This window comes from Chiloscyllium punctatum, chromosome 23 (assembly GCF_047496795.1).
Source record: "Chiloscyllium punctatum isolate Juve2018m chromosome 23, sChiPun1.3, whole genome shotgun sequence".
Classification (NCBI taxonomy): Eukaryota; Metazoa; Chordata; class Chondrichthyes; order Orectolobiformes; family Hemiscylliidae; genus Chiloscyllium; species Chiloscyllium punctatum.
The window spans coordinates 37,860,749-37,867,439 of record NC_092761.1 but is presented as its reverse complement, the minus strand read 5'-3'; the positions used below and the strand labels follow the sequence as shown (position 1 = coordinate 37,867,439).

General features: G+C 44.3%; 1 non-coding gene across 1 annotated transcript; it reads right to left on the bottom strand.

Moving 5' to 3' along the window:
• Positions 1-6,197: 6,197 nt before the first annotated feature.
• Positions 6,198-6,269, bottom strand: trnag-ucc (transfer RNA glycine (anticodon UCC)). Its single transcript has one exon. It is a non-coding gene; the product is annotated as a tRNA-Gly (tRNA).
• Positions 6,270-6,691: the final 422 nt, after the last annotated feature.

Below are 6,691 nucleotides of genomic sequence, written 5' to 3'. Positions count from 1 at the left end.
GGTGTGAGGCAAAACTGAATGGAGGACTTGTTCAGGAAGTCCTGAATTTGGGGAATTGGTGCTCAGCAACACTGAATTGGAGAATTGATGCGGGACATCAGTCAATGAGAGACCTGGTGCACAGTGGAGCTAAATTAGAGAATTGGTGCATGGCAACAGTAAATGGGAGAATTAGAGTAGCGCACCCTTAACTGGTAGAATCGAGCTCAGGCATCAGTAAATGGGAGAATTATTACAGGGTTTATGAGTAAATGGGAGATTTGGTGAAAGCAGTAAATGGGAGATCTGGTGCACTATTACAGTGCAGGAGTGGGGCAGGGTAACCTCAATGGGTGAGTTGGTGAAATTCCCGAATTAGTGCAGGGTTGGTAAATGGGAGAATTGCTGCAGGGAAGTGGAGCCCTACTCTAATTGTCCCATTTATTGATGCCATGCGCACAATCTCTAATTTAGCTCCACTGTGCACCAGTTCTTCTGTTCAGTAGTTCCCTGTAACAATTTTCCCATTTCATAGTCCGCTGCCAGACTTCTCTCATCTTGCGATCCCTGCAGTGACCTGCACCAATTCCCCCATTTCGTGGTGCACTGTATTCAATCTGGACCACTAATCCTTTGCAACATTTGTCCTATTTAGTGTTTCACTGCCCGTGTTCTCCCATTTGCTCCAATTCTCGAAGTTATCAGACCCTGCACCATTTCCCCCAATTCTTGATGTCCTGAACAAGTTCTCCACTCAGTGGTGCCTTACACCAATCCTCATACTGACTGATGCCCTCACCCAATTTAGGGGTGCTAGAATCGAAATCTCTCACAAGGTATTGTCCTGCCCCAATTCTCCCATTTAGTGCAACGCAGCATAACTCACCCACTTCATGCTGAACTGCATTAATTCACCCATTATCTGATGCCCTGTTACAAATTCTCACATTTCGATAAGCCCTTTCCCAAGTTTTCCATTTAGTAAGTTCTTGCAATGATTCTCCAATTTAGTGGAGAGCTGCCAGAATTCTTAAATTTAGGCGTGGACAAGTTGGACACGAAGGGTCTGTTTCCGTGCTGTGCATCTCGAAGGCTCTAATTAGTGCTTTCCTTCCCTGCTCGAAATAGCCCATTTAGCAATCCTGCACGAATTCGGGAATTTCACCAACTCACCCATTGAGGTTATCCTGCCCCAGTCCTTCCCCTTAGAATTTAATGGCACCCCTGCATGAATTCTCCAATTATTGTTGCCCGACATCAATTCCTTCCGGTCGTTCCCTGATGCACCTCTTTCACGTACGGGTGCCCTGCTGAATTGTTTTTCATTTGGTGATACACTGAGCTGAATCTCCAATTTACCGATGCTTTCAACATTCCTTTTCATTGATTCCCTGGCCCCTATTCCCCAATTTAGACATGCTCTGCTCCAATTTTCCAATATATTGACACTCCCACCAATTTTCTAATGTAATGGCACTGTGCACCAGATCTCCCATTTATTGATTCCACTAAATCTCCCATTTACTCATATCCTTGTACTAATTCTCCCATTTACTGGAGCCCGATTCTACCATTTAAAGGTGCGCTACTCTAATTCTCCCGTTTCCTGCTGCCATGGACGTACTATCGAATTTAGCCCCACTGTGCACCAGGTCATCCATTCAGTATTTCTCTCCCATTTATTCATCTTGGCGATCACTGCATCAAATCTCTAAATTCCCGGTGCTCTACATTTTGTGGTGAACTGCACCAACTCCTCCATTTCGTGGTACACTGTATTGAATCTGGAACACTAACCCTTTGCAGCATTTGTCCTATTTACTGATTCACTGCCCGTGTTCTCCCATTTGTTCTAATTCTCGAAGTTATCAGCACGCTGCACCAGGTCTTTCATTTAGTGATACTTCAAACCAATTCTCCAATTCAGTGTTGCTGAGCACCATTTCCTCCAATTACTGAAGTCCTGAACCAGTTCTCCTCACAGTGTTGCCTTACCCCAATCCCCATACTGACTGATGTCCTCGAACAATTTAGCGGTGCACTACTCTAAATCTCTCAAGTGTTTTCCTGCCCCAATTCTCCCATTTAGTGTCACACTGCCCCAATTCTCCCATTTAGTGTCACACTGCCCCAATTCTCCCATTTAGTGTTACACTGCACCAATTCTCCCATTATCTGATGCAGCGTTACATTTTTCACATTTCGATAAGCCCTTCCCCAATCTTCTGGTAAGTAGTTCCTTGCAATGGTTCTCCAATTTAGTGGAGCGCTGCCAGAATTCTTTGAGGCATGGACAAGTTAGACTGAAGGATCTGTTTCTGTGTTATCAATCTCTATGATTGTATGACTCTATTTATGGCTATTTCTCCCATTTTCCAATCCTGCACAAATCCTGGAACTGCACCAACTCTCCCATTGAGTGTTATCCTGCCCCCGTTCTCCCACTTCGAATTTAATGGCACCTGCATGAATTCTCCAATTATTGACGACCTGCATTTTTTTCATGTAGTGATGCACTGAACTGAATCTCCAATTAACTGATGCATGCAACATTTCTTCTTTTTATTGACTCCCTGGCCCCTATTCTCATATTAAGACATGCTCTGCTCCAATTCTCTCATATATTGTCACTCCCAACAATTTTCCAATGTAATGGCGCTCTGCACTGAATCTCCCATTTATTGATTCCCACCAAATCCCCCATTTACTCATACCCCTGTACTAATTCTCCCATTTACTGATGCCCGAGCCCGATTCTACCATTTAGCAGGAGCCTCAGCTTTGGGAAGTGTGACTAGACCATGAAACCAGAAGGATCAGAAAGCTGATTTTGTGAGAGAAACTAAAATCAATGTAGTTGTCAGAGGGAAATCACAGGAAGTGACACCTTTTTCTACAGCGAAGAATCTACGACCAGGAGGCAGTGTTTCCTCCCCATGCTGGGTTTCAGGAAATATGGTCAGAACTGAAGTTGAGTTTGCAACGGGACAGGCAGGATACCATTTTACTGACCATGTAGGTGTGAACAACATACAATGGTCTGCCTCGTCACTCTCGGGAACTCACTGTTTAACTAAGAAGCTGACCCACTGGATTAATATCTGTGTGCAGTGTTAATTAGCACAGAGCCAATCAGATCAGGGAGCTCCCTTGGTGCCTTGCAGACTGCTGTGGGAGAAATGGGTTCTGGTTCCCTTCTCACAGATGCTGCCTGACCTGCTGAGGTTAGATTTCAGATCCCCAGGAACAGCAAGGGGTTTCCCTTTATGTATTTTCTTTCTCCTTACTCAATGGGTCATTTGTGATGCTTAAGATCGCACACGTTTTCTATTTCCCCCTTCAGCAGATCTTGTTACAGTAAAAGACCTGTGCACATGAACACCAAGGTAACTCTATCCATGTTCACATTTCACACTCTGTAGTTCGGTCGAGTTTGTCTCTCTTTCGCCTTTTTATACCAAACTCCATCACAGCGGGCTTCAGTCTGTTCATTTCCCTCCATAACCTTCTGCTATTTCCTGGTGACATCATTATTCGCCTGTCTGTACAAACAATCCTGTTGGCCGGAATCATCCACAGTATCTTCTCCAAATCCAAGTTAGACGTCAAAGAAAATATTGATTGTTTTTTCTGTCTCGATAATAAATGACCATCTGTATCATTCATATATAGGGAACAACATGATTAAAATATTCATCCTGACAGTAGAAAAACAAGTTGGATTTTAATTCTGCTGTTTGCAACTTGCAGTAATTTATAATCACTCAGCATTTTTCTGTCCGAGCACATTAATTCTCCATGGTGAGCTTGAGCCATTTATTAGAATAACGTCAGTTTTCATCCAGCCTCTTATGTAATCATTTGTGAAACAGATTGGAGGGCCTTACCTTCATTAATCTTTGATTTTATTTCATCACATCTGTTGAATTTTAACTCCACACTGACTCTCCTTATACAGAGCCACCCTCTCCAGTTGGGTTTGTGTTGTTCTGCTCCAGGTATATTCCAAGTGTAAACAGCACCGGTGGCAAACTGACCCGCCTGTTGTCATCAGGAATAGATTCTTGTTGTACTTTTGAGACTGGTGTCATATTGTCAAACTTTTATGTTGGGTCAGTAGAATTACCCTTTGGGTAGAGAACTGGCTCGAAGGTAGAAGACAGAGGGTGGTGGGGGAGGGTTGCTTTTCAGACTGGAGGCCTGTGACCAGCGGTGTGCCACAAGGATCGGTGCTGGGTCCACTGTTGTTTTGTCATTTATAAAAAAGTTTTGGATGTGAACATCATACGAATGGATAGTAAGTTTGCAGATGACAGTAAATTTGGAGGTTTGGAGGACAGTGAAGATGGTTACCTCAGAGTACAATGGGATCTTGATCAGATGGGCCAGTGGGCTGAGGGGTGGCAGATGGAGATTAATTTAGATAAATGTGAGATGCTGCATTTTGGAAAGGCAAAAGAAAGCAGGACTTATACACTGAATGGACAAGGTACTAGGGATATTGCTAAACAAATGGACCTGGAGTGCAGCTTCATAGATCGTTGAATGTGGACTAACATTTCGATAGGATAGTGAAGAAGGCGTTTGTCATTTTTGTCAGTTAGTTGTGTAAAGGAGTTGGGAGGTCATGTTACAGTATTGGTTCGGCCACTTTTGGTATATAATGTGCAATTCTGGACACCCTCCTATCAGAAGGGTGTTGTGAAACTTTAAAGGGTTCAGAAAAGATTTACAAGGATGTTGCCAAGATTGGAGGGTTTGTGCTGGAGGGTAAGACTGTATAGGTTGAGGCTATTATCCCTGGAGCGTTGGTGGCTGAGGGGTAACCTTATAGATGTTCACAAAATCATGAATGACCCTCAATAGGGTAAAAAGACAAGGTGATTTCCCTGTGGTGGGGGAGTCCAGAAGCAGATTGCATATATTAAATTTGAGAGGGGAAACATAAAAGGGACCGAAGGGGAACATATTTCACGCAGAGGGCACTGTGTGCATGCGCTGCCAGAGGAAGTAGTGGAGGCTGGTACAATTACAACATTTAAAAGGTATCTGGGTGGGTGTAGGAATTAAAAAGGGTTCAGAGGAACATGGGGCAAATTCTGAGAAATAGAATGAGATTTACATCGGATATCAGTTCAGCATGGATGTGTTGGACTGAATGATTTGTTTCTGAGCTTATATTGCTCTGAGTGGGTTGAGCTCCGGATTGTAGATTTATGAAGCAGAAAATAAAGTACAGCACAGAGTTAGATCGAGAAATCCTGCTGATCTCATCAGCTTTATCCTGTTTCCCTGATCCTCCTCCTTCAATCAATGCATTTTTCCGATCCTCATTCAGAATTCCTGGAGCTGTAACTGGCCTGGAACAATGTGTTGAAAGTCCTATTGCAGTCCACACGAGGTACCTTTCCCACTGCCCTGCTCCCACGGCCTGCAATGCTGCAGACTGAGCAGACAACCCGAAACACAATGATGAGCTCCTTCCGGCCCACGGCCCTCCTTCTCACTGAATGAAGACAATCACCAGAAACAGAATCCAGCTCTTGTTGGAGCCTTGAATACCTGATTCTGTCTCACTGAGTGAAGATTGGACTCAGAAACAGAAATGAAATCAACTTCCTATCTGCATTGAGTCACTCTTTAAGATCTCTGTGTGTCTGAGTTCAGGTCATTTGATTGGAGACTGCGGATAGTGGGTCCCCAGTGAAATGGAAAGAATGGTGGAGGAGCTCACTGAGGGACATCTCTCAAAGTGAGAATCAGAAAGATGCTATTCCACATTGGAAGGGTTGAAGGGGAATAGATGGCTCAGAATAATGTTATACGGATGTTTGTAAAACTTAGGAACTCTGACTGTTTTGAGGCTGGAGTTTATTTTAGCCTTGTATAGATTTGACACATTAACCCTCCCTCCCCACCACTACAGAAGCTGTTGGAACTGTTCAGTGTTTCCAGCGGCTTCTGTAATTATTTCAGGTTCCTGACGGGAGCAGTCTCTCACTTTTCGAACAAAACAAACCCATCCTTGTGCTGCAACCAATATTTCAATAAGAAATGGGAAGCAGCAGAGGGGAAAGCTTCCGAGATGCCGAGCAATGCTGCCCGGTTCCACACTGCAATTCACAGGAACCATCGCCAGGAAAAGCCAGGAGCATTCTGACAGATCCGGTTATATCCCGGTGGCTTTCCTTCAGAAACCGATTTAAAAGCCGCAACACTGCGATGGCCGGGAATCAAACCCGGGCCCACTGCTTGGAAAACAGCTATGCTCACCACTATACCACCATCACCCAGCGAGCAGCTCCCTGCCCATTCCCAAACATACTTAACAAGGCCGTGATCATCACCAACTGGATTGGGGCTGAAATCCAAACAAGAAATTGCTGGGGAATCTCAGCAGGTCTGACAGAGCCTTAGAGTGAAGTGCTGTCTCCTCATCTCAGTCCCAAATACCCTGCCCCTTACCCTGAGAGGGTGGCAATCAAACCCGAATGAACTGTGGATGCTGTAACATTAACGCTGATTTCTCTGCAGAGATGCTGCCTGACCTGCTGAGCTTTTCCAGCAACTCCTGAGACTGTGTTATTGTGTTTCAGATTCGCAGACCCACAGGATTAATTTCTCAGCATCTCCCCTCTCAAGCCTCTTCACAATCTGAGACATTCCAATGAAACCACCTTTTAATTTTCTAGAATATCGACCCAATTTATTC